The sequence below is a fragment of the Eumetopias jubatus genome, unplaced genomic scaffold (genome assembly GCF_037043125.1).
Source record: "Eumetopias jubatus isolate StellerSeaLion01/CBP00866 unplaced genomic scaffold, mEumJub1_p1.0 scaffold_5, whole genome shotgun sequence".
NCBI lineage: Eukaryota > Metazoa > Chordata > Mammalia > Carnivora > Otariidae > Eumetopias > Eumetopias jubatus.
In genome coordinates, this window is record NW_028274811.1 from 15190904 (window position 1) to 15218437 (window position 27534).

The following is a 27534-nucleotide window of genomic DNA, read 5'->3' on the forward strand; positions in this document are numbered from 1 at the left end:
TTAATTGAACAATTTGATGAGTTTTGACAAATGTATACATTCATGTAACCATCCCCACAATTGAGGTATAGAACAATTTTATCATCCTCAAATCCCTTGTCTTCTTCCTGGGCAATTTCTTCTTCCTGACTCCAGGCAACCAGTGATCTACTTTCTGTCACTGTAGATTAAAATTTCATATAGACCATCCAGAGTTTCATAAAAATGGAATTATGTGGTATGTACTCTTTTGTGACTTCCTTTTTTTGCTCAGAATAATGTCTGTAAGTTTTATCCATGCTGTTGGGTATATAAGTAATTTGTTCCTTTTTATACTTGAATAGAACTCTCTTGTTTGGCCATGCCAAAATTGTTTATCCATTCACAAGTCGATGGACATGGTGGATTGTTTCAGGGTTTTGGCTATGAAAAAATTGCTATAAAAATTCCTGTACAAGTCTCTGAATGGATGTATGTTTTCATCCTATAGTGTAAATCCTAGAAGTGAGATAGCTGGGTTATAGTATTGGCATATACTCAACTCTATGAAAATGCCAAACAGTTTTCTAAAATTATAGTTGAGAAGTGTTATATTTCCATCAGAAATGTATGATAGTTCCATTGCTTCACATTTTTGCTAACATTTGGTATGTCAGTCCTTTTAGCCATCTAATGGGTGTAGAATGCTATCTTATTTCGATTTTAATATTTATTTCCTTGATGACTTATGATATTGACCATTTTTTTCCAAGTGCTTATAGGTTTTTTTAAAAAAATTAAATATATGTATCTTTATTTCTGCCTACCTACCTACCTACTTATCAGTCATCGTCTATTTACTTGTACTGAGGGAGAGAGAGCGATGGCTGGACCCATCTGGGAGGACTTTCCTCGATGCCCCAGATGTTTCCCAAGTGCTCTGCCCTCTAGATGATTGGTATTTGAATGATTTTTCTGTTGTGTATGAGCTCTGATAATTATTTATCTTACAGGTCTTTCGTTGTTTTTTATGTGCCTCGTGAAATTTGATCCTACACTTCTCTACATGTACCACTTAGCCCTCAGCGGCTCTCCCTGGATGGTGCGGGGCCTGAGCTGCTCTGCTCCCAACGCCATGTCTGCCACTGTCCAGTGGGAGTTTGAGCAATTGGTTGCTCAGAATCACTAGCAGCAGCTGTACTTGGAAATTTGTAGTGAGTCTCATAGAATGGCCAAGTTTCCAGAAAACAGAAATTGAAACAGATACAGAGATCTAAGCCCCTACGATTACAGTCATGTTAAACTGCAGAATGCTGAAAATGATTATATTAATGCCATAGAAGAGGTGCATAGATGTTACATCTTAACACAGGGGCCACTTCCTAGTACAGGTTGGCATTTCTGGCCCACGGTTTGGCAGCAAAAGACCAAAGCAGTTGTCACGCTAAACTGAGGTGTGGAGAAGGAATCTGTTAAATGTACCCAGTACTGGCCAACAAAAGATGACCAAGAGATGCTGTTTAAAGAAACAGGATTCAGTGTGTAGTTCTTGTTAGAAAATGTGAAGTCATATTATACATCTACTGCAATTAGAAAACATCAAGAAACGGAGGAAAGAACTTTCTAAGGTAGACTTATGTCTTGTTTTTGATCATTCACCAACCAAAATAATGACTGAAAAATACAATGGGGATGGGATAGGCCTAGAAGAAGAAAAACTGACAGGCAACAGCTATACAGGACTGTCCTCTAAAATGCAGGGTACTATGGAGGAGAACAGTGAGAGTGTCCTACGGCAGCATATTCGAGAGGACCGAAAAGCTAACATGGCTCAGAAGGTGCAGCAGATGAAACAGAGGCTAAAGGAGAGTGAATGAGAAAGGAAAAATTTTCCCAATTAAAAAACAAAACAACAACAACAAAAAAAACAAGCAAAGAAACAAAAATTTTCCCTAAAGTCCTCTTTGAAGAAAAATTCTTATTGGCACAGTGAGGCCAAGATTGACAGACATCTAAATATCCGTGACTTGAGAATATTCTGCAGCTATATACATTTTTGAACCATTGATATGCAAGACCTGAGGCCTACTCCAGAAACTGCAGAGAAGTTTGATAAACCTGTGGATTGCTTCATATTAGTCTCTTTACAGATTAAACTTTACATCCAGGGAACGAAGAGCACCACCAGCAGAAGACTTTGCAGAAGCCTCTCAGTTGATGTATTGTGAAGTGTTTCCTGAATGTATGAAATGTAGAAAGACGTAAAAGATAAATTAGGAGAGACTACTTTGTATTGTACTGCCATTCCGACTGTATTTTTACACTTTTTGGCAGCATTAACTTTCTATTAAATTGAAAAATAAAAACAAATTAGCCCTCAGCTCATATTCAAAGGAATTTATGCAGATTTCTAGATGACTTCTTCTGCATCTCTTCCCCCCATCTCCCCTCCCCCACCTCTCTCCTCCCTCTTCCTCTTTCTTCTTCTTATTCTCCCCGAACTCTGATCTTTGTTTCTTCAGTTTTACAAGCTTTTTTGCTCTGCTTAGGATTCTCTTTCATGATCCAGAAAATTCTACCAGCCAATTGTCTTATATATTTTGCCCAGTTCTTAGTTGTTTAAAGATGAAGTTGAGTATGTTTCTTGTTACTACAAATGGCCAATAGAGAAAATCCTACAACTCCTTTTTTTACGTATCCTTAAGCTTTTTATACTCAGCTGAACCCTGAAAGGTTTACAGAATTGACTTGCTCTAAATTTTTTCCTTCTCCTTTACCTATAGTAAGGGTTCCTAATCTTCATTTTTTTTTTTCCTTTTGACTTTACCTAATCTTTTCTCCACTTATTTTTGCAGAATTCTGGAATCTTTCTTCCCTGAAGAAATAAACAGAATCCAGCATGAACTCCTTCAATTTTATTCCACCATCCCTGTATGTCTGTTAAGGCATCCTGTTTCCTGTTTTAAAGGGGAGTGACCTCATATGACCAATATTCATTAATTTTATTTTTTTAACTGTTTGTATTCATAGAATCACATTTTCCTTATTCTACCCTTCCATTTTCTCAGTTACCTTGTGTTCCAACTTCTATCTATTGCCATGTCTTTATTTTGCCATTTAAAATTAAAGATTTTATTTATTTATTTGAGAGAGAGAGAGAATGAGAGACAGAGAGCACAAGAGGGAAGAGGGTCAGAGGGAGAAGCAGACTCCCCGCTGAGCAGGGAGCCCGATGCGGGACTCGATCCCAGGACTCCAGGATCACGACCTGAGCCGAAGGCAGTTGCTTAACCACCTGAGCCACCCAGGCGCTCTTGCCATTTAAAATTAATGCAATAATCTCCTCTTAGATTTTCACCTGGCTGTTGATTGCCACTTTTTGTCTTTGAGCCAGGACATTTATGTACAGTCCTCAGGGTAACAGTTACCATGGCTAGATCCAACCATTGAGTCTCTTTTCTTATACATTTTCACCACTTATTCCTTCTAATATTTCCAGAAATAATTTAGGGTAGGGCTACTCATTCTCAGCCTTATTGTCTTTTGGGGCCAGATAATTCTTAGTTGAGGGACTGTTCTGCGTATTGTAGGATGTTTGCAGCATCGATGCCCTCCACTCACAGCATACCAGGAACATGTGACTCCCACTCCTCATTTGTGACAAAATGTCTCCAGACATTGTCACATGTATCCTGGAAAGCAAAATCACCCTTGGTTAAAAACCACTGACTTAGAATAACTTTCCCTGACTCTTCCAAAGAAAAAGTTTTCTTAGACTCAGTTTTCCCAACTGTAAAATGAAGATAATGAAACATATTTCCCAGGGCTATTTTGGGGAATCAAGGTGATGCATGGAAGTTTTTAGCGTAGTGTTCGCTCAGAAAATGTTTGCAATTATCATAATAATTATTGACCTTTCTATCAATACACTGCTCTCCTTACATCTCAGATATTATTTTATCTGTTATGTGTATATCTATAATGTATCTTGTTAATTGTAATATTCCTCATCATTATCAGTTTAATTAATTAATTTAATTTATTATAGCATACGTATTTTACTTTGCATTTCTTACACTAACTTCTCTTTTTCTTGTCTCCTTTTCCTAAAAAATGTTGATCTTTGATACAATATCCTCTTGAGACTGTTGTCCTTTCTTCTTCCCTTTACATTAAATTAATTTTAAAAAAGTGAATCTATGTTTATTGTCATAAATCTTGTTTATGTCCTTCTGTCTGGCTTCTGTCCCAGTCACTTTACTGAAATTGCTCAGGCAAATATCAGCAGTATATTTTTATTTAAAGAATTTTCTTATCAAAGTTAAGCATGCACACCGTTTAAATAGATTGTTTTCTCAAGGCGTATAAGGAAAAACAGAAACCACCATAAAAACAGCTATCCCTTCCCCCTTTGCACCCCATCCATATCTCACTTCGTTGAGTCAAGCATCTTTTATTATGTTAGATGATTCTTTAGGTGTTCATATTTGTGTTTCTGGAAAACATTCTGTGATGGTTAATTTTATGTGTCAACTTGACTGAGACAAGGGGTTTTGTTTAAACATTATTTCTGGGTGTGTCTGTAGGATGTTTCTGGAAGGGATTAGCATTTGAATCTGTAAATAAGAATCAAAGATGTAAACTTAGGAGGCTCCAACATTTAACAGCATGGATGGGGGGGGGGAAGTACCTGCAAAGACTGAGGATAAGGCAATTGAAAAGTAGGCGAATGATGAGTCTGAGGCACACAGGAAGCCAGGAGAGGAAAAGGAAGTGGAAGAGTCACTTGGCAGAAGACTGAAAATGAGCGTTTTGACTTGCCAGTTAGGAGATCTTCGGTGGTTTAAGCGTCAGTAGTTTCAGAATGGGTTTTGCCAGTGTTCTACCATTGATGCTAATTGTGTATTTGATTATCCTTCAAATATTATCTAAAACAATTCTGTGACAGTGTCTCTTAAGTTCTTGCCATATCTTGGGGGTGGAGGATCTGGTTTAGTGACCTGAACTATGTGTTGTTTTAGTGAAGGTAGCAAGAGCTCATGTTTGTACACAGTTTTAAGTTGCGTGCCACTGCGTTTGTGGAAGATCTGTTATCCTTCTGGATGGGTTTGCTGTCTTGCAGCAGCCAAGAGCAGGATAAACAAACAAGGCAAAGTTGCCACAGTAGTAACAATGCAAGCCCATTAGCATGGCTTCCAGCACAGCAGAACCTGACAGTAGGACAGGGAGGCATAATGGCTTGAAAAACCCAAAGGTTGTTTACATTAGTTGTGAGCCCACCTGCACAGAAGCTACAGGTGGGGACCATGCCCAAGAAGTTCTCAAGGTCGGAGCAAATTCTTTTTATCAGTAACTCACACTTTCACATATCTGTTCTCAGTCACCCCTCTGCATAAACTACTCCCTGTTTATCCTCCTTTTTTTTTTAAGATTTTTTTTTTTTATTTGAGACAGAATGAGAGAGAGAGAGAGAGCACATGAGAGGGGGGAGGGTCAGAGGGAGAAGCAGACTCCCTGCTGAGCAGGGACCCCGATGCGGAACTCGATCCCGGGACTCCAGGATCATGACCTGAGCTGAAGGCAGTCGCTTAACCAACTGAGCCACCCAGGCGCCCTATCCTCCTTTCTTCTGGCGATAAAAATATCAAAATTATATCGTCTCCCTATTATCAGGACTTGGTCTTTAATTACAATGGAGGCATTTTTGTTGACCCATTCTTGCTATTTTTAGTGGTTTTGATTTTTTATTATCGTGAGACACCAAATATTTCCAAACATGCATTCAAAGTATTTTTTCCAATACCTGACGTATACTTATGACTTGGCCTAATTACCTCCTCTACGACCTTACAATAGATTTCCTTTTTGCCACTAATGACTCATACCCAACACTTCCCATCTGTTGGTTCACCGCATCACACATTGCAGCCTTCAGGCTGGCTGCAGTCGCTTCATTGTCTTGTTTGTTCCTCCGTTTTCAGTTTCAAGGATTCTTTGATAGAGAGGACACATGAAAAATGAGACTTAAGATGTTCTATGTTCTCTCTGCCATCTGTTAACATTATACCATCTGTTTCGAATACCAATCTAACCCTCATTTTCTGGGCTTTGGAAATGCACAGAGTTTCTTTTTCTCCCTTGCATCCTTTGTGATTATGTTGTCAGAGACTTCTTGTCTTCTCCCTCCCTCCTTCCCTCCTTCCCCCTTTCTCTCCCTCTTTCCTTTCTTGAGTGGTTCATTCTCTTGAACAACAATTTTGTTTCTAAGACCAAGTGACCATACATATCTTTCATAGGAAATGTTTGAAAAATTTATTTAAATTCCAGGATACCGGATTGTCCCTGCTCAAGTTTCATTTCCCAAATTCTGTGTGTGGGCAGGTGTGCATGTGTGTGTGCTCGCGAGCGGGGACATGCGGTGGGCAGTGGGGTGGTAGAAAGGCAGAAACCTGAAGATCTCTGGTTTGTGTTCTAAGACATCCATCTTGACTAACGGCATTGCAGTCAGTCTGATTTCCCAAAATAGAAATTCTCACGTCATCTAGGACCTTTCCAGTTTCTTATTCCTCCCATTCACTTAGTCCCAAACTGCTATAGATTTTACCCCAGGATAGCTCTCAAGACTGACCTCTGCTTTTGACTCTGCTGGCACCCATTCCCTCGGTTTAGGTTCTCCTAACCTGGGCAGCCCTGTGACTTTTGATCATACAGGCCCATTTTCTCCAATCCCTCCTTCCCATGCTGCCCAGTCGCCTCTCTTTTCCCACGTCGTCATTAGCCCATCACTGCTCCTCTCACTGCCGTTGATTACTTCAACACCTGCCTAGATGTTGTAACCAGCCCCAGGCCTCCCATTTCTGTAGCCTCCAGAACTTTAAATTTTTCCTCCATCTTCTTCAGCCATCTACTCCCATAATCATCACCACTCACTCTCCTGTCTTCCTAATCTTGATTTCAAACATTTCACTCTTATGTCACTTCCTCTCTTTTTAGTTTCCTTGTTACAATATTTCTGTTCCAGCAATTCCCCAACCTTTATGAGACTTTCACTACATTGACCTTACCTCTTCTTCACTAGCCTTAATTTACTAATTTTCCTTTTTTTTCCCCTCTCACAGAATTAGTCTGTTCAAAGATACTTTTCCGGTTCCGTAATTGGAGACAGAAGCTGATTTGTTTCTCTAAATGAGTGGATCTTTACCTAGCATCTCAGATTCACAGATTGTAAAGTTTAAACAAGCTTTATTATTCCTGTTTATCCTTTTGAGTCCTGGGAATGAAAAGAAATGATTTTAAGACAAGAAAAGAAGCTAGAGATTACAGTTCACTAAATCTGTAGGCATGATTTGGACCATGTGACCAGAGAGAAGATGAATGGTTATTTGAAAAGTTTAATAGGCAGCAGGTACAATAATAGCAACATGAGCCCAATGTATACTTTCTAGCTTAAAGCTAGGAGGGTCTTTTCTGTAAACGTCCCTCCCATGAAGCCAGCTGGTTTCTGATGGTTACTGAGTAAGCCCAGACAAGTAGGGGTTGTAGACTCCCCTTGATGCTTTACCAAAGCAGAGGTGTAGACAAACTTAACCTACCAACTTTTTTTCAACTTATAGCTAAAAGCAAGTAAAATATTTACATTTAAAATGTAGCTGTGACTCAGAACTTCTGACGACTTTAGCGTTACGGGTGTTTGCTTGAGGGACCCTTACCAAGATAGGCCATCATTTTTTTTTTCTTAATATTTTATTTATTTATTTGACAGAGAGACAGCGAGAGCAGGAGCACAAGCAGGGGGAGTGGGAGAGGGAGAAGCAGGCTTCCCACCGAGCAGGAAGCCCGACGCGGGGCTCGATCCCAGGACCCTGGGATCATGACCTGAGCCGAAGGCAGACGCTTAACGACTGAGCCGCCCAGGCGCCCCGATAGGCCAGCATCTTACATGACTTCTGAGCACTATTGGACAGAAGTGACCCTCCCTCCTTATGGCAGCGCTTGTTTTCTAGGCTTCTATAACATCACACTCACTCAGTTTCTTCCTATTTCAATAGCCTCTTCTTCTGGTCCTCTTTTCCAATTCGCTTTTCTCTACCAGACCATTAAATATTAACACACCCCTTGAAACTGTTATATGGCAACAATGAATAATGGAACACGACATCAAAAACTAATGATGTAATGTATGGTGATTAACAAAATAAAATTAAAAAAAGAAAAGAAATAGATGGACAAAATATTTGCAGAACATATATCTGATGAAAGACCTTTAATAAGTATATGTAAAAACCTTTGCCAACTCAAAATAAGAAAACAAAAATTCAATAAAGTGAAGGTTTGAATAAACATTTGACCAAAGAGGTATGGATGGCAAAAATATATATGAAGATTTTCAACATAATTATTCAACATCATTTCAACAGATTCAAAGTAATTTTGCATCAGGGAAATCCAAATTAAAAGAACAAGGACTGTTAACTACAGAGAACAAACTGATGGTTACCAGAGGGGAGTGGGTGGGGAGGGTGGGGGAAGTAAGTGATGGGGATGAAGAGCACACTTATCATCATGAGCCCTGGGTGATGTTTGGAATTGTTGATTCACTATATTGTACACCTCAAACTAAGATAACACTGTATGTTGACTATACCAGAATTAAAATTAGAAACAATAAAAATATTGTGATAATAATACATGTTATAAAAAAAATTAAAGGCTAATTGAATATAGCAAAAGAAAAACACACACAAGGAGAAACCACTGTATACATATTATCATAACAAAAAGAATTGTGATTAGTATGCAGAATAACTAGAACTGTCATTCATTAATGTTGTGAATCTAAATTAAGACCCCAGCCACTTTGGAAGACAATTTGGTGATTTCTTATGAAATTAAAAATACACATACCATACGATCCAGCAGTTTCATTTCTAGGCATTTACCCAACATCTTTGTCTCTATCTACACAAAATCTACATAAGGTCTACACAAAAATTGATGTTTATAATAGCTTTACTCATAATTGTACAAACTAGAAACCACTACATATTATTCATCTGATGAATATATAGACACAAAATTTGGGTACATCTCTACAATTGAATACAAGCTAAAAAAAAAGGACTAAAATATTTATTGATACATGTAACAATACTGGTGAATCTTGAATGTATTTTGCTAAGTGAAAAAAGCCAAACTGTACATAGTGTACAATCCCATTTATGTGACATTCTGGAGAGGACAGAAGTATAGATAGTAAGCAGATGTGTGGTTACCAGGCCTGCATTCCTGTCCATTGTATTTTTCATCTCAGATATAGAAGTTTTCATTTCCATTAGTTTGATTTGGGCCTTTTTATATCCTACATTTTCCTACTGTTTGGACATACAGAATACAATTACAGTAAGTGTTTTAATGTCCTCTTCTAACTTTAATATAGGTGTCAGTTCTGAGTCACTTATGATTAATTTTTTCTTGTTATCAACAGTGCAGATCATGTTTTCTTCCTCCTTTTCATGCCTGGTAATTTTTGAATGGGTTTTAGGCATTGTGATTGCATGTTTTTTTTTTTTTTTTAATTTTCAGGTCTTGATTTTAAGTTTTGTTATGTGGGAAGCTTTGTTGGATGGCAGAGAAGTGTTTGTTGTAGGGATTGAGGTAAAGTCCTTTTGTGTACTATATGCAATACCCTGTGAATCTTGAGGCTTTTCATTCTGGCCAGTATGACCAGGCACTCAGTGTCCCTAGATTTTGTGAGCCCTATGCAGTGTTACCTCTTACCCTTCCAGATGACTCTTCCTTCAGCCTTGGCAATTTCTTTCTACATACACACAGATTAATTACTCTGCTGCATGCACAAGATGATCATCTGCACATCTCTGGAGTCCTTTCACTGTGCAGCTGTATCCTCCCTAGTATGCTCTTTAAAAAAAAAAGAAGAATTTATTTATTTATTTGACAGAGAGAGACACAGCGAGAGAGGGAACACAAGCAGGGGGAGTGGGAGAGGGAGAAGCAGGCTTCCCGCTGAGCAGGGAGCCCAATGCGGGGCCCGATTCCAGGACCCTGGGACCATGACCCAAGCCAAAGGCAGACGCTCAATGACTGAGCCACCCAGGCACCCCCCTAGTATGCTCTTTTATAAACTCCACTACCTTGGTATCACTGAACCCCAGTCTGTCTCCTTAACCTAGAGAACATACTCATTTCTTTCTGGGCTTCTTCTCTCTACCATGGACTGGAACCTCTGTCAGCACAGCAAACCTGGCAGTAAATCACAGGGTCCGCCTCATTTGTTTCCTACCTCTCAGGGATCACTGCCCTTTGTTGCTTGATGTCCTGTCTTGAAAACCATTGTTTTATATATCTCACCTGGATTTTTGGTTGATTAAAGTAAGAAAATAGGTCTGGTTCCTGTTATTCCATCTTGGCCAGAAGTAGAAGTCTACAGTGTTATGTTTTTGATACTGCTGTGGTTCCTTTTAGTGTTTTATCATTGAATGACTTGGATTTTTCCTAAGGCTGTTTTTGTTTGTTTGTTTTTTCAAGAAATTCCTTGAGAGGGCCAGGTGGAGGTCAAGGTGGTATTCCAGTTTACTGCTGTGCACAATTCAAAATTTCTCTTCCTTTCTGTTGCCAAAGAGCAGGCTGCTTCATTTACCTGTAGCTTTTACTTTTTATTTTTTTTTTTATTTTTCTCTTTTCTTTCTTTTTTTTTTTCTTTGCCTGCCTGTTGTACTTTCCTGTACCAAACACAGTTGAAGAGAATTTCATTTGCTAGCTCATTTTAACCCAGTTCTTGCACTCCACATGTATCAAGAGGTATACTTGGGAAACATCAGTATGAACCTCTCACTTTTATAAATGCATTTTGATAGCACATTTAGGTATGTTCTCTACTAGGGAAATTTCCCTCTGAAGTGAAATTCAAAAGTTCTTTCCTATTCTCTCCCTTAACCTCAGCTGCTTTTGATAACCATTATGTGTAGAAACTGGGGATTATTCTATCTTCATTGGAAATAGTGTTTGCATTAAAAATTCTCCTTGTTGCTTTTGGATGTTTCCTACAAGGAGAAGGTGAGATGCTGATTTATGAAACTTGCTTATTGATGGACTCATCAATTTTCTAGAAAATTAAAAATTGAGGGACTACCTGGCTGGCTCAGTCAGTAGAGCTTGTGACTCTTGATCAGGGTTGTAAGTTCAAGCCCCACATTGGGTATAGATATTACTTAATTTTCTTCTCCATGATAACTTCTCTTTAGTGATTTTTAAACAAAAGACTTGTATTTCTAATCTAAAATTGTCATTGCCCCAAATTACAGCATATATAGAATTCATGTCAAAACTATGACAACTTAAAGCATGAATTAAGCATCATATCATTACTTCATATATATTTCTAAAAAATTATTCCAAATATACATTCAGATTTACATTAGAATGTTGACATCCTGATACTCTTAAATTAAAAATAACAATAATTTTCATTTCCACCTGTAAAAGGAATCATTTCTTTTTAAAATAATGTCATCAGTGAGACAGTCTCATAGAGTTAGATTTAGTAGGGATCAAACTTTAATGTAGATCACATTTTATCTTCTACCAAAGACTGGAAGGGAAAAAGTCACAGTGGGTCTTCAAAAATTAGTGTGGAGATTGAGTGATGAGCTCTGTTACTCCTTCCAGAAATGTTTCAGAGTCTAGTTGTATAATGTGTATATCAGAGTTTCTTCCAACTGCTGCCAAAAATATGTATATCCTACAAGTCATTCACATCATTTTAATCTATCTATTAAATTATTTTCTATCAGCTGGACTTGCTGCCTGTTTAAGTAACTGTTGAGCAAAGAACATGGAGTTCCCAGTCATGATGTCAATTTTCTCTTCTCTGTGTACAGTGGTAGACCAAAAATGCATTGCACCAAGATGGCAGTAGTCCAGACTTGATTTCCAAGACTACTGTGACAACCTGGGAGTACTCAGTTAGACAGCCTTCTTTGTACAGTGCACACAAGGTGATGATGGCTCTGATTTGTAGCAGCATCTGTCATTGCAGAATCTGTGCTATTCATGTTTGTCATTTCATAGTTTCATCTGAACCTTTGATTTACTTTCTCCATTACTGCTACTGATGGCCAGATGCCCAGCACTATGATTTTTAAATGTGTTTCTCAATTTTATCTAACATTTTTGTTCTTTGCTCAGTAGGTATCTGTGTCTCCTCAATTATTGTGTGGATTGCAAATGTGAAAATCACCTGTATCAGCCATTACATAGAATCAGGATCTTTGGAACTAACTTGTATCTGGGGTTAACTCATTCATTCAAAAACTCTTATGAAATGCCGACTATATTTTAGGCACTGGGAATACATAGATGAATTATCTCTGTGTCAAAGCCTTCTAGTCAAAGGTGGTCAGAAATATATCTGTTGTCAAATGAAGTTTCATTTATTGCCGTATTGAGATGAGGGAGACCACACACTATGGAGAATCATGAAGCTTCATAATAGAAGGGTATTAAGAAGGATTTATTATAGGATTTGTGCTTGTGTCAGGTGATTTTTGAGGAATGTTCAAGGAAGGAGGGTTTGCTCTGGGTTGGGTGCTGTCAGGGAGTGGGGTGGTTAATTTGATACTTTAATGCATCTTACCTAGAAGGCAAGAAAAATAATCTGAGGGTAAGCCTATAATTGACAAAGAAGCAGTTGTTATTCTTGTTAGCTGGGAAAAGATGTTGTTTGGTATTTTTGTTGTTTGCCCTGTAATCTTGTTTTGTCTTTGTTCTGAGAAGATCATAGAATGGTCTTTTTTGTCTTAGTTTATAACAGGTACAGAGCTACCTTGTCTGACATCAGTGCCCTTGCATTGAATTTCAAGAAAAGAATGCCATGGTTCATCTGTAAATGCTAGGCCATCAACTAGTAACACCAAGAGGTAGGGTTAGGTGAGTTCTTATATGTCAGTTTGTTTGATTCATTATCTAGTGAGAAAGATAGGCCCTTAATCTGATCATTAGAATAATAATAATAATAACAATAACAACAGCAGCAATAATGATAGTAACAACTAATATGTATTAAGGTTTTATATTCCAGGCACTGGTCTGAGCACTTTATATGTATTATTTCATTTAATTCTCATGACAGCCCTATGATGTAGATACTGCTATTACATTATTCCTGTTAATGGATGTGGGGACTGCAATTTGGAGAAGTTAAGTGATTTTCCCCAAATTGCATAGCTTTATGTAGTGTTGACATCTATAGGCAATCTGATTCAAGAGCTCATGTTCTTACACACTATTTTAAATTTATACTGCAGTGAAGTGTTATGTGGTATGGTGGACATTGTTGGTGTTCATCTCAGATCCCCTTTACTGGTCTGGTACGCTCTCCCCCAGTTGTCATGAGTATGGCTGTGAGCTGCCTCTTTCTTGCCCTCTCACTAGGGAGATAATACTCCTTAGGACATGCCCTGGGGTATTGATTGTGACTGATGGGTGAGTGAGGGGGACGGCTGGTAGTTGGGAGTGGCTAGGTGGGGGAGAAAGGCTGGTCTCTTAGAGTGGGATCTACCCTGTGATGCAGTTAATGCTCTATTATTGTGAGTTATTATATATTATTATTATAGAGTACCCCAGGACATTGGGCTGAAGCTAGAATCCAGTTGAGACCCAAGGCCAAATTCTTGCCTGGCTTTTTCCCCTGCCCTGTCATATTTCTTCATCAGTCCCCTCTGTCAGAGAGCACTCTTGTGATAAAACCCACTTATACAGTAGTCCCCAGCTCAGACTCTTTGTAGGTGATGGATGGATGGTAACATGCATTAGTGATGTGGAAAGATATCAACATGGCAGCAAAGAGGAGAGATATCTGCACTTTCCTGGCAGGAATAGGTTGAGGGATGGTATCGGCCAGAGCAGTCTTCCTAGATGAAGCAACTCTTAAATGAAGTTTAAAACCATGAATTGGATTAGGCAAGTGAAGGTATCTTTGAAGTCAGCCACTTTATTTGTTAAGTCTGTGCTAAAGAATAAAGAGTAGAATGTAAAATTTTGCTTTGTGATTAAGTTAATATCCTTGCAGGAATTTTAATTATAAAATTCTTACACTTCATGTGATAACATTTATTAAGGGAACAGGAAGGGACATTTACATTCACTTAACTACTTAAATGTGAAATTTATGGTGTTAGGGTATTTTCCCATATAGTGCCTCCATTAATGTTGCAACCCAACAGAAGAAATGAAGTTCAGAGATGAAGGAAATTCTTCAAGTTTTATATTTTAAATTCATGCACTTTGCCTTTTAAAATATACTTTATTGGGCACGTGGGTAGTTCAGTTGTTTCAGCATCTGCCTTTGGCTCAGGTCATCTTCCCAGGGTCCTGTGATCTAGCCCTGAGTCAGGCTCCCTGCTCAGCGGGGAGTCTGCTTCTCCCTCTGCCCCTCCCCCTGCTTGTGCTCTCTCTCTCTCTCTCTCACACATGAATAAATAAAATCTTTAAAAAATAAAATAAAATATACTTAATTTAGGCATAATTTACATGCAATAAAATGTGCATATTTAAAGTATAAATTTTGATCAGTTTTGACAAATTTCTGTGTCCATTTAAATATGTTATCATTGAGATTGTAGAACATTTGTATCACCTGAAAAAGTTTGGTTGTGCCTTTCCTGGTCAGGTCGCTCCAATATTCAGCCCCAGCCAAACATTGTTCTGATCTGTATCATTATAGATTGGCTTTTTCTAGTAGATTTCTGTTTTGTTATGTCCTAAAATACATTCACATTTTAAAAATATTGCCATTAAGTAAAATTAGCCACATTTTATGGAAATTTCTTGGATTTATTCTACAGTTTTGTTTAGACATACCACAAAGTATCCCAGAAAAACTTACATACCAATTCAAGAAATATTTTCTGATATTTTGAGAGACTTGGCAGAAATTTACCCAAAACAAAATCGCAACTACTACTACTACTTCTTCTTCTTCTCCTCCTCCTCCTCCTCCTTCTTCTTCTTCTTCTTCTCCTTCTTCTTCTTTTCTTCTTCTTCTTCTTCTTCTTCTTCTTCTTTCTTCTTCTTCCTCTTCTTCCTCTTCTCCTCCTCCTCCTCTTCTTCTTTTTCTTCTTCTTCTTCTTCAGAATTGCAACTTCTAGTGATAGTTTTTTTCTCTTAAAATCTACTGTAACACCCTCATGGAGCTCACAAAAGGGATGTGTGTGTGCATGCGTGCATGTGTGTATGTGTATGAATGACTGTAGGGACTTCTCTAGGTGCATAGAGAATGAACAAGGGAAATAGAACTTTTTTTTGGCCATTATGCCAAGACATACATGATTCTGGAACAATGTCCCATAACTGATATTCTCACGTATTGATAATTGGTTTTACCTTTATGTAAGCAAAACATAAATGAGAATGCCAAAATCAAAATTTTCATTTTTTTCATTCTAATCATTTAAAAAATATATTTGTAAGACTATGAAGAGGATGAAATTAATACTTCTAAATATGAAAAGTTTTTGATAGACCTTGATTATCTTCACTGAGAACAAATGGAGCTAATGTGAAGCAATATATGGAAGCTGAATTGTACTAATCTGAATGTTGTAAGAGGCAGTGAATTGTAGATTCTTTTGACTAACTTGGTGATACATGGAGTTATGAATATACTACTGTGTTTTGTTTTTTGACAAAAAAACAGTGATTCAAGACAAGTGTATTTTTTACCACTTACATTTTAATTGTAGCTTTCAGGTGTTTTACTGTATGATGTTTAAAAACTTTTTGTATAAATTTAAAACATAGACTATCTCAAAAATAGGAGTCACAACTTTAGGGCATACTGTGACATAAATTTTGCTTTGTGTTATCGATCAAGGCCTCCTAGCCGACAGTCATAAAATAAGTGCTAAAGAAAATACGGTAAATTAAATTTTAACTATTCATATTCTACATCTTTGCATTTTACTAAGTCAATGGGATGTTAGCTTGATGTCAAATAATAAATAAAATAAATAAATAAATAAATAAATTTTAAGCACCAAGGGAAAAAAAGAGCAATAGATTCCTAGTTGATAAATCATAAAATATAAAGTATTAGAAGAACTTACTTATAATTCTACCACATGGAGCAACTGTTAATATTTTGACAAACATAATTTAATATATTTTAAAATAGTCATATAATACAATCATAATATTTTGTACCTTGTGTTTCACATACCATCTTTGTAGCTTTCATTTTTTTCTTACTGAGTTAGTTATGACTTTCCATACAATAATGAATAGGAATTGTAAGAGAGGGCATGCTTACCTTTTTCTCAGTTTTCAGGGGAGAGTATCCAGTTCTCATTATCACATATAAAGTTTTTTTGTAGATGTTTATTATGAAGTTTCCTTCTATTCTTAGATGGCTAAGAATGTTTATCATAAATGGGTATTGGATTTTATAAAATGCTTTTTCTGCATCTATTGACATTATCATGTAGTTTTTGTCTTTTATTCTCTTTATGTGTTTTATAACATTAATTGGTTTTGGAAACTAACTTTGCAATTCTGGGATAAATTTTAGTCTTTTTGTACATTGTAGACATCAATTTACTAATATTTTATGGAGGATTTTTGCATTATATTCATAGGAGATATTGGCCTGTAGTTTTACTTTCTTGTGCTATCTTTATTTTATTTTACATTATGTTTTTGGATATTAAGGTAATTGTGGCCTCAAAGAATGATTAAGAAGTTCTCTCCTTGTAAAAAAAAAAAAAAAAAAAAAGAAGTTCTCTCCTTGTATATTCTGGAAGAGATTGTCAAAAGTTAGTATCATTCTTTTTATTCTGCAGTGGGTTTGCCACTAGAACACAGGTATCGTGAAAACCACTGCTCAACCTAAACCAAAATGGAAAGGAAAAGACTCACATCAACATCGTTGTCATTGGACACGTAGATTCAGGCAAGTCCACCACTACTGGCCATCTGATCTACAAATGTGGTGGGATCGACAAAAGAACTATCGAAAAATTTGAGTAGGAGACTGCTGAGATGGGAAAAGGCTCCTTCAAGTATGCCTGGGTCTTGAATAAACTGAAAGCTGAACATGAACGTGGTATCACCATTGATATCGCCCTGTGGAAATTCGAGACCAGCAAGTATTATGTGACCATCATTGATGCCCCAGGACACAGAGACTTTATCAAAAACATGATTACAGGCACATCTCAGGCTGACTGTGCTGTCCTGATTATTGCTGCTGGTGTCGGTAAATTTGAAGCCCGTATTTCCAAGAATGTGCAGACCCATGAACATGCCCTTCTGGCTTACACACTGGGAGTAAAACAACTAATTGTGGGTGTTAACAAGATGGATTCCACTGAGCCACCCTACAGCCAGAAGAGATATGAGGAAATCAAGGAAGTCAGCACCTACATTAAGAAAATTGGCTACAACCCCGACACAGTAGCATTTGTGCCAATTTCTGGTTGGAATGGTGACAACATGCTAGAGCCAAGTGCTAACATGCCTTGGTTCAAGGGATAGAAAGTCACCCATAAAGATGGGAATGCCAGTGGAACCACACTGCTTGAAGCTCTGAATTACATTCTGCCACCAACTCATCCAACTGACAAGCCCTTGCGTTTGCCTCTCCAGGACGTCTACAAAATTGGTGGTATTGGTACTGTCCCTGTGGGCCGAGTAGAGACTGGTGTTCTTAAACCTGGCATGGTGGTCACCTTTGCTCCAGTCATTGTTACAAGTGAAGTAAAGTCTGTTCAAATGCACCATGAAGCTTTGAGTAAGGCTTTTCCTGGGGACAGTGTGGGCTTCAATGTCAAGAATGTATCTGTCAAAGATGTTCGTGGTGGCAATGTGGCTGGTAACAGCAAAAATGATCCACCAACGGAAGCAGCTGGCTTCATGGCTCAGGTGATTATCCAGAACCAAATCAGTGCTGGATATGCACTTGTGCTGGATTGTCACACAGCTCACAGTGCTTGCAATTTTGCTGAGCTGAAGGAGAAGATAGATCATCGTTCTGGAAAAAAGCTGGAAGATGGTCCCTAGTTCTTGAAATCTGGTGATGCTGCCATTGTTGATATGGTTCCTGGCAAGCCTACATGTGTTGAGAGCTTCTCTGACTTTCCTCCTCTGGGCCGTTTTGCTGTTTGTGACATGAGACAGACGGTTGCTGTGTGTGTCATCAAAGCAGTGGACAAGAAGGCAGCTAGAGCTGGCAAGGTCACCAAGTCTGCCCAGAAAGCTCAGAAGGCTAAATGAATATTATTCCCAATACTTGCCACCCCAGTCTTAATTAGTGGTGGAAGAATGGTCTCAGAACTGTTTGTGTCAATTGGCCATTTAAGTTTTTTTTTTTATCACCATACATTACATCATTAGTTTTTGATGTAGTGTTCCATGATTCATTGTTTGTGCATAACTCCCAGTGCTCCATGCAGAACGTGCCCTCCACCATTTAAGTTTAATAGTAAAAGACTGGTTAATGATAACAGTGCATCGTAAAACCTTCAGAAGGAAAGGAGAATGTTTTGTGGACCAGTTGTTTTTTTTTGTGTGTGTGTGTGTGGCAGTTTTAAGTTATTAGTTTTTAAAATAAGTACTTTTTAATGGAAACAACTTGACCAAAAATCTGTCACAGAATTTTGAGACCCATTGAAACAAAAGTTTAATGAGAAAAAAAAAGTATTATTGCTTCTTAAATGCTTGATAGAGTTCACCAATGAAACTATCTGGGCCTTGTGCTTTCTTTTTTGGGAAGTTGTAAATTATTAGTTTAATTTATTTAATAGATACAAAATATTTAGATTACTTATTTCTTCTTGTGTAAGTTTTGATAAGTTTGTGTTTTTTAAGGAGTTGGTCCATTTCATCTAATCATCAAATTTGTATGCATAGAGTGCTCAAACTGTTCCTTTACTATCTATTTAATTTCCATAGAATCAATAAGGATGAACCCTCTTTCATTTGTGATATCCGTTCATTTATCAATTTTATTGATCTTTTCAAATGTGCCTTTTGATTGTATTGGTTTTTCGCCTTTATTGATTGCAAATTCACTGTTTTCTGTTCTTATTTATCATTCTCTGCTTGGTTTAGGCTTAAATTCCTCCTCTTTGTAATTTTTAAAACTGGAATCCTAGGTTATCAATTTTATACCTTTCATATTTTCTAATATATGGGCTTTATTTACATTTAGTTAGGGAACATTTAAAAATTTTTGAGACTTCTTTGATTTGTGGGTTATTTAGAGCTGTGTTATTTAATTTCCAAATATTTGAAGATTTTTCCAGTTATCTTTCTGTTCTCTCTTTTCTCCCATTCTGGTATTCTTATTACAGTTGACCCTTGAACAACACAGATTTGAACTGCTCAGGTTCACTTTCATTTTTTTCAGTAAATACAGTGCAGAACTGTAAATGTATTTGGGATGTAGCAAAAGCTGTTCTAAAAGGGAAGTTTATAGGAATACAGGCCTACCTCAAGAGGCAAGAAAAGTCTCAAACAACCTAATGTTACATCTAATGGAGCTAGAAAAAGAAAACAAACAGAACCCCAAACCAGTAGGAAAAAGGATATAATAAAGATTAGAGCAGAAATAAATGAAATGGAAACTAAAACAATAGAACAGATTAATGAAACCAGGGGCTAGTTCTTTGAAAAGATCAACAAAATTGATGAGCCTTTAGCCAGACTCATTAAAAAAAAAAAAAAGAAAGAAAAAGAAGAAAGAGAGATGTCTCAAACAAAATCAGAATGAAAGAGGAGGAAATAATGACTGATACCACAGAAATACAAACAATAATAAGAGAATATAATGCAATATTATGTACCAGCAGACTGGACAACCTAGAAGAAATGGGTAAATTCCTAGAAACATATAACCTCCAGAGTACTGAATCAAGAAGAAATAGAAAATTTGAACAGACCCGTTACCAGTAATGAAGTTGAATCAGTAATAAAAAACTCTCAACAAACAAAAGTCCAGGACCAGATGGCTTCACTGGTGAATTCTACCAAACATTTAAAGAAGAGTTAACACCTGTTCTTCTCAGAGTATTCCAAAAAATAGAAGAGGAAGGAAAGCTTTCATATTCATTCTATGAGGCCAGCATTATCCTGATACTGAAACCAGTTAGACACTACAAAAAAAAGAGAACTATAGGCCGGTATCCCTCATGAACATAGATGCAAAAATCCTCAACAAAATATTAGCAAACCAAGTCCAACAATACATTAAAAAGTCATTCACTATGATCAAGTGGGATTTATTCTTGGGATGCAGGAGTGGTTCAGTATTCACTAATCAATCAACATGATACCTTATACCAACAAGAGAAAGGTAAGAACCATATGATCATTTCAGTAGGTATAGAAAAGCATTTGACAAAGTACAACATTCGTTTGTGATAAAAACCCTCAACAAAGTAGATTTAGAAGGAACATACCTCAACATACTAAAAGCCATATATGAAAAATCCATAGCTAACGTCATACTCACTGGTGAAAAACTGAGAGCTTTTCCCCTAAGATCAGGAACAAGACAACGATGTCCAGTCTCACCACTTTTATTCAACATAGTACTGGAAGTCTGAGACACAAAAGTAGACAAGAAAAAGAAATAAAATATTGCCAGATAGGTAAGGAAAAGGTAAAGCTTTCATTATTTGCAGATGATGTTATACTATATATACAAAACCCTAAAGACTCTACCAAAAAACTACTAGACTGATAAATGAATTTAGTGAAGTTGCAGGATACAAAATCAATATGCAGAAATACATTGCATTTATATTCACTAAATAATGAAGTAGCAGAAATAGAAATTAAGAAAATGATCCCATTTATAATTGTACCAAAAACAAAAAAATATCTAGGAATAAACTTAATCATAGAGGTAAAAGACCTGTACTCTGAAAACTATAAAACTCTATAAAAGAAATTCAAGACAATGCAAAGAAATGAAAAGACATTCCATGCTTATGGGTTGGAAGAACAAATATTGTTAAAATGTCCATACTACCCAAAACAATCTACAGATTTAATGCAATCCCTGTCAAAATACCAGCAGAATTTTTCACTGAACTAGAGCAGACAATCCTAAAATTTAATTGTATGGGATCACAAAAGACCTCAAATAGCCAAAGCAATCTTGAAAAACAAAAAAACCTGGAGGTATTACAATTCAAGATTTCAAGTTTTATTATGTAACAGTAGTAATTAAAGCAGTATGGAATGGGCATAAAAATAGACATATAGGTCAATGGAATAGAACAGAAAACTCAAAAATAAACCCACAATTATATGGTCAATTAATCTTTGACAAAGGAGGGATGAATATACAATGGGGAAAAGACAATCTTTTCAACAATTGATGTTGTGAAAACTGGACAGCCACCTGTAAAAGAATGAAGCTTCCTTACACCATACACAAAAATAAACTCAAAATGGGTTGAAGACCTAAATGTGAGACCTGAAGCCATAAACATCCTTGAAGAGAGCATGGGCAATAATCTCTCTGACATCGGACATAGCAGCATTTTACAGATAATGTCTCCCAAGGCAAGGGAAATAAAAGAAAAAATAAACTTTTTGGGCTACATCAAAATAAAACGTTTCTGCACAGTAAAGGAAGCAGTGAACAAAAATAAACGCCAACCTACTGAATGGGAGAAGGTGTTTGCAAATGACATATCTGCTAAAGGGTTATTATCCAAAATATATGAAGAACTTATATAACTCAACACCAAAAAACCAAATACTCCAATTAAAAAAGGGCAGGAGACATGAGCAGACATTTCTCCAAAGAAGACATCCAGATAGCCAACAGACACATGAAAAGATATGCTCAACATCTTTTCACTCATCACCAGGGAAATGCAAACCAAAACCACAATGAGATATCACTTCACACCTGTCAGAATGGCTAAAATAAAAAACACAAGAACTGCCAAGTGGTAGTGAGGATGTGGAGAAAAAGGAAAGCTCGTGCACTGTTGGTGGGAATGAAAGCTGGTGCAACCACTGTGGAAAACAGTATGGAGGGTCCTCAAAAAATTAATAAGAGAACTATCATATGATCCAGTGATTCCACTACTGGGTATTTATCCCAAGGGTATGAAAACACTAATTTGAAAAGATATATGCACCCCTGTGTTTATTGCAGCATTATTTACAATATAGCCAAATTATGGAAGCAACCCAAGTGTATCCATCATAGATGAATGGATAAAGATGAATGGATGAAGGAGATAGAGGATAAAGGTACATATACATACACATGTATATACATATATGAAATCTTTCCATTTACAACATGGATGGATCTAGATAGCATAATGCTAAGTGAAATAAGTCAGAGAAAGAAAGATACCATGTAATTTCACTCATAGGTGGAATTTGAGAAACAAAACAACTGAACAAAAAAAAAAAGAGGCAAACCAAAAAACCAGACTGTTAACTATAGAGAACAAACTGAAGGTTACAAGAGGGGTGGGGGTGGGTGGGTGGGGTGGGTGGGGGGATGGGTGAAATAGGTGAAGGAGATTAAGAGTGCACTTATCTTGGTGAGCACTGGGTGATGTGCGGAATTATTAAATCATTCTGTATACCTGAAACTAATATAACACCATGTTAACTATACTGGAATTAAAAAAAAAACAACAACTGTGTTTTTCATCTTCTGATTTTTCTTAATAAAATTTTCTTTACTCCAGCTTACTTTATTGTAAAAATTTAGTATTAGTACATATAACATACAAAATACGTATTAATTGACTGTTTATGTTATCACTAAGGCTTCTGGTCAACAGTGGGCTATTAATAGTTAAACTTTAAGCTTTGAGGAAGTCAAAAGTTGTAAATTTTTTTTTTTGATTGACCAGGGGGTCACTGCCCATAACCCCCAAATTGTTCTGGGTCAACTGTATGTGTTTTACATTTTTGATATTGTCCCACAGTTCTTGAATGTTATGCTTTTTTTTTCTTTCTTTTTTACTCTTTTATTTCAGTTTGGGAAGTTTCTATTAATCTCTCTTTAAGCTCACTGGTTGTTTCCTCAGCCATATTGGATCTACTGATCAAGCCCAAAAAGGCATTATTTATTCCTGGTACAGTGTTTTTGGTTTCTACCATTTGTTTGACTCTTACAGTATTCGTCTCATTCCTTCATTATTTATATTTTTGAAGGTGTCTACTTTTAACTTTATAGATGTAAAGATATTAATTATAGTTATTTTAAATTCCCTTTCTGATAGTTTCATCAGTGATGTCACATCTGATTCCGAGTCTGGTGATTGCTTCGGCTCTGCAGACTGTTCTCTTGTCTTTTGTCATGTCTTATAATCTTTTTTGAAAGACAGACTTATTGGATATGGTAATAGGAACTGAGGGAAAGTGGCCATTAGGGGTAGGATGGCTCGGATTTGGGCTATGTTTAAAGGTTTCTGTAGCTGTATGTGCCAGAGAATTCAGATTCTTCTGGTGTCCTTGTTTTTGTCTCACCTCTTGATCGTAAGGTTGTCCAAGTACTCCTTCTCATAGAGAGTCTGTGACTTGCTGTTCTCTGAGTTGTAATCCACTATTATTATATAATTATTATATTCTATTATTCTATTGTTTTATTTTACTGTAATTATTACCATTGTGTTGTAGTATAATTAACATATATTGTATTATAAGTATTATATTATCCTGGAGCCCTATATTATAGTAAGCTGTTGGGTAGGGAGAGTGTTCTATAATCTTCGGATTAAATCTCAGTCTTTTAGGGGTCCTGTGTCTTATGGCTGTGATCTTCACATTTGTTTCTCCAGTACTATGGCTTTCCCCTCCCTGCACTCTGCTTACTTTCCTTCCATACACTATTCTCAGTGTATTTTATTGAAGTTCTGACCCTTGCTGACTTCTCTTTTCTCTTAGGGGAGACAGGAAGACCAGAGGGAGATGGAGTAGGAGGAATTCTCTTTTTCCAGCCAAGGTAAGGCTATGGCAATGTCTTTTCCACTGAAGAGTAGGCTTTGGGATGGAGTTAAGCTCTGGGCATATTTCACAGTGATTGCCCTTACCCTTCTTCTCTCAGGGCCATGAAAGGATCTTTCTAGGACCTTCATCATGAGAATCGGTTGGTTTTTTCCCAGAGGAAAGGCCCACAAAATCGTGATCCCCCCTCCTCCCAAGAATCCAGCCCTCAAGAATTTCTGACTTTGGAAGTAGTCCACAGTCAGCCTCCAGTAATGCAATAAATTAATGTTTAAATATTCCTATCAGTTACTGGCTCCAGAGGCATCTTCTCTAGATGAACAGATCTTGGTTGTGCCTCGCTGAATGCACTTGTGTCGCCAGATTTCCTGGTGGCAGTTTTCCCCAAGACCTCCGTTTCTCTGATATTAAAGAAAAGTCTTTGATTTTTTTTTTGTGTGTTCAGCTTTTTTTTTTTTTCTTTGGAGGATGGGAATGACAGCTTCGGGCTTTTTATATATCAGGGATAAAACTAGATGTCCTCCTTCAAATTTTAAAATCAAACATGCTACCATAAGCAAAGGTCATAAATAAGCTTATTTAAATATTAGTTGGAATAAACATCTTTTGTACTTGGTAGTTATATCTGATTGACTTTTTATAGCCATAAAATAATATGCTTATCAGTATATATAATCTAAAGACAGTGACCCCTACATTTATTATCATCTCATCAAATATAAAAAATGTTTTCTAAGAACAATAATGCAACTTTTGTGACTTTAACTGAGATAAAATGTGAAATGTAGTTATAAAAATATCCATGTTGGACTCCTCCAATAACTTTCATTTGTGGTTTTTGAAGTATTTTTTGACATCCCCTCTTTAAACAGCATGTTATTTTCCTGATGGAAACAGCATGGTGCCAGGGATTGGTCACCATTTTAAGCTGTAAGAATGGAGGCATCAACCAAAAAAAAAAAAAAAAAAAAAGAATGGAGGCATCAAGAGGTCAAGTAAGTTTTTACGAGTTAATGCAACATCAGTTCCATGGACTTGATAAGATGTGATTGTAAACAGTTTTGATTCTGGCCCTGTAAGTTAGCAGAATAGTTGAGATCCAGTTAAAATTTTCAGGCTTTAAGGTAAGGTAATCATCATTTTATATATGGACACATTCAGAAGAACTCCCTGGAATTAATGATAAAGCTGAGGTCACAACAGAGACACTCTGTGTCTGGTATATGAGTAGTGGTCAGTATTGTCTGCAGTGATACGTATTCATCAGTCATCTCCAAGGAGAAATTTTTACTAATCTTATACATATGTGCTGTAGCCCTTCTTCCAAAAACCAGTAGAGATGCAACATACTACTACTTGGCAATGTAAATAGAGTAGTATTTTTAAATTATTAAAAATGTGGGTGGTTTCATTTTTTTTTTTTTCTGTATAGCATAGTGTGTACTTACTTGTTTGTGCTTGACATGGAGGCTTAATGTTTACTCATCAACTCTTCAACTGAGATCTGCTTTTTGAGGGTAGGATTGCTTTACTTAAATCTCACATACAACCTAGGATAGATAAATGGGGCAACACCGGATCCTATAGGTAAAATTTTATTTTAAAGGTCAAAGGGAGTAAGCCCCTGTGAGAGACATTTGCGTTTTGATGCCAAATAGTTAGCTAAGGAAGATATTTCAGAAATAAAGAACCAGACATCTCACTCTGCATCTCCTGGGAAGCTCCTGTCAGCTGTTAATGAGAACAAAATAAAGCATTCCATGGCACAGTGAAGACATCAGAAGACCAAAGTGTAGCTCAGGATCCTGAGAAAATGATGGACTGGAGAGGAAATTAAGCCCGTGAGATGTAGAAAGAGGAAAGGAATGGCTCATTGTACTTATTATTAATCATGTCTCTCTTCATGCTCAGAGACCAGGATGAACTTATAGGCAGACATTATGCCTTAGTGCTGCTTATCTTGATCTTAGGTTTAGAGACGAGGAAACGTGGAGCCAATACCAGCCATGGTGTTGAACACAGAGTGCTGATCTGTGGATGAGATAATAAGAGAATCAGAGTTGTAATACTAAAGTTCCCCTATTGCTGAATGATGGCAAACTCTACCATTTCCCTGATCTTATCTTCTCCTCTCCCCAAAGCCAGATAATGGTAGGTTGTCAAGGAAGAAGGGGAGGGAGGGTAGTGTTCATGGATTAGTGGCAGAAAGGGATCTAGGAATTACTCCCATTCCCTTCTCAAGCTAAACCTTTAATGAACAACTTCTGATGCTTTCTAAGCAGATGTGGTGGATATAAAACTGTAAGCTTACTCCAGTGGTTCCCAAATTTTGCTGCACATTGGAATCAGCTGGGTGTCCTAAAAATTTTTGATGCCTAGTTCCCACACCCAGACATTCCAGCCTAATTGGTATTAGCTGTTACCTGGCATTGGGATTTTCAAAGGCTCTCCAGGTAGTTCTAGTGTGCAGCAAAGTTTTAGAACCACTGCTTTACTCTCCAAAATTTTGGTATGTAGTTTACTCTGTCTCTGTAGGAATCAAGGATCCCTGTAGAGAATTTGCCAATATATTTCAGTTTGCTGGTGCACAAACTAGTTTGGTGTTTGTTATCTTTACATTGGTACAATGTGTCTTCTCAACAGTTATTTCCGGTTAGCTAAGAGTTTACTACATATTTTAATGAGTACAAACTTAGCATAAATGATTGGTGTTCCCATATTCTGAGATTGCTCAAATAATCTCAGAAGCATTGTAGTTGTTTCTCTTTAAATTCTTCAGAGAAGAAGTCATTCAAACAATGCTGCCAATAAATTAAAAGAGTTGAAAATTGTAAAATTGTTGTAATAGCTAATTTCTGACTTTTGGGCTGGAGACAAATTTCACAACTCTATATAACCCTGGCATTATGCTAAATATAATATTTTGAAGTTAATTTTAATTTCTATGAATTTTTCTGTATGTTCATCTCATTTTTCCAATGATAGATGAAAAGTCATGATAGTCTCATCACATAACTCTCATGAAAATGTGAACTTTGAAAGAAAACACCAGGGGGAAGGAAATTCTTAAGCATAGAATGGTTATCTAATAATGGAACTTCAGGTATCAGGCAGAACAGAATTTTTAGGGGGAGAGACTTCATGTCCAATATCAAGACCACTTTTTGTTAACTGCTTCTTTTTTGTCTCCTTATTCGCTCTATGGCCAACTGTGATCTGTCTTTCCTTTCTCTCATATTTGGATTAGTCTCATGTCTCAGTGACAGCACGTCAATCTGGCATACATTGGAGTTAAAAACAAAGCATAGCAAAATTTCCTACGAACACTCCTTAGGCATTGCCGAAGCAAGTTCTGTATAGACAACAATCATTTTTTTTCCCCAACTAAGACAGGAACACAGAAAAATAGAATCTTCTGTTGAAAAAGATTTTACCTCGATGCACATTTCTAACTCAGCAGGTAACATAGCCTAAGAAGGGGAACTGGCATCCCCCATTTTCACTGGCCAGGTTAAAAGCATCACCAGCCACATGGTACTCAAGTCTGAAATCTTGAAATTATTTGAAAATTTT

General features: G+C 36.9%; 2 pseudogenes; both read left to right on the forward strand.

Annotated features, from left to right (window-relative positions):
- Positions 1-1093: 1093 nt before the first annotated feature.
- On the forward strand, positions 1094-1835 carry LOC114209417 (tyrosine-protein phosphatase non-receptor type 2 pseudogene; annotated as a pseudogene).
- Positions 1836-5146: 3311 nt separating this feature from the next.
- LOC114209491 (elongation factor 1-alpha 1 pseudogene) lies at positions 5147-18244 on the forward strand (annotated as a pseudogene).
- Positions 18245-27534: the final 9290 nt, after the last annotated feature.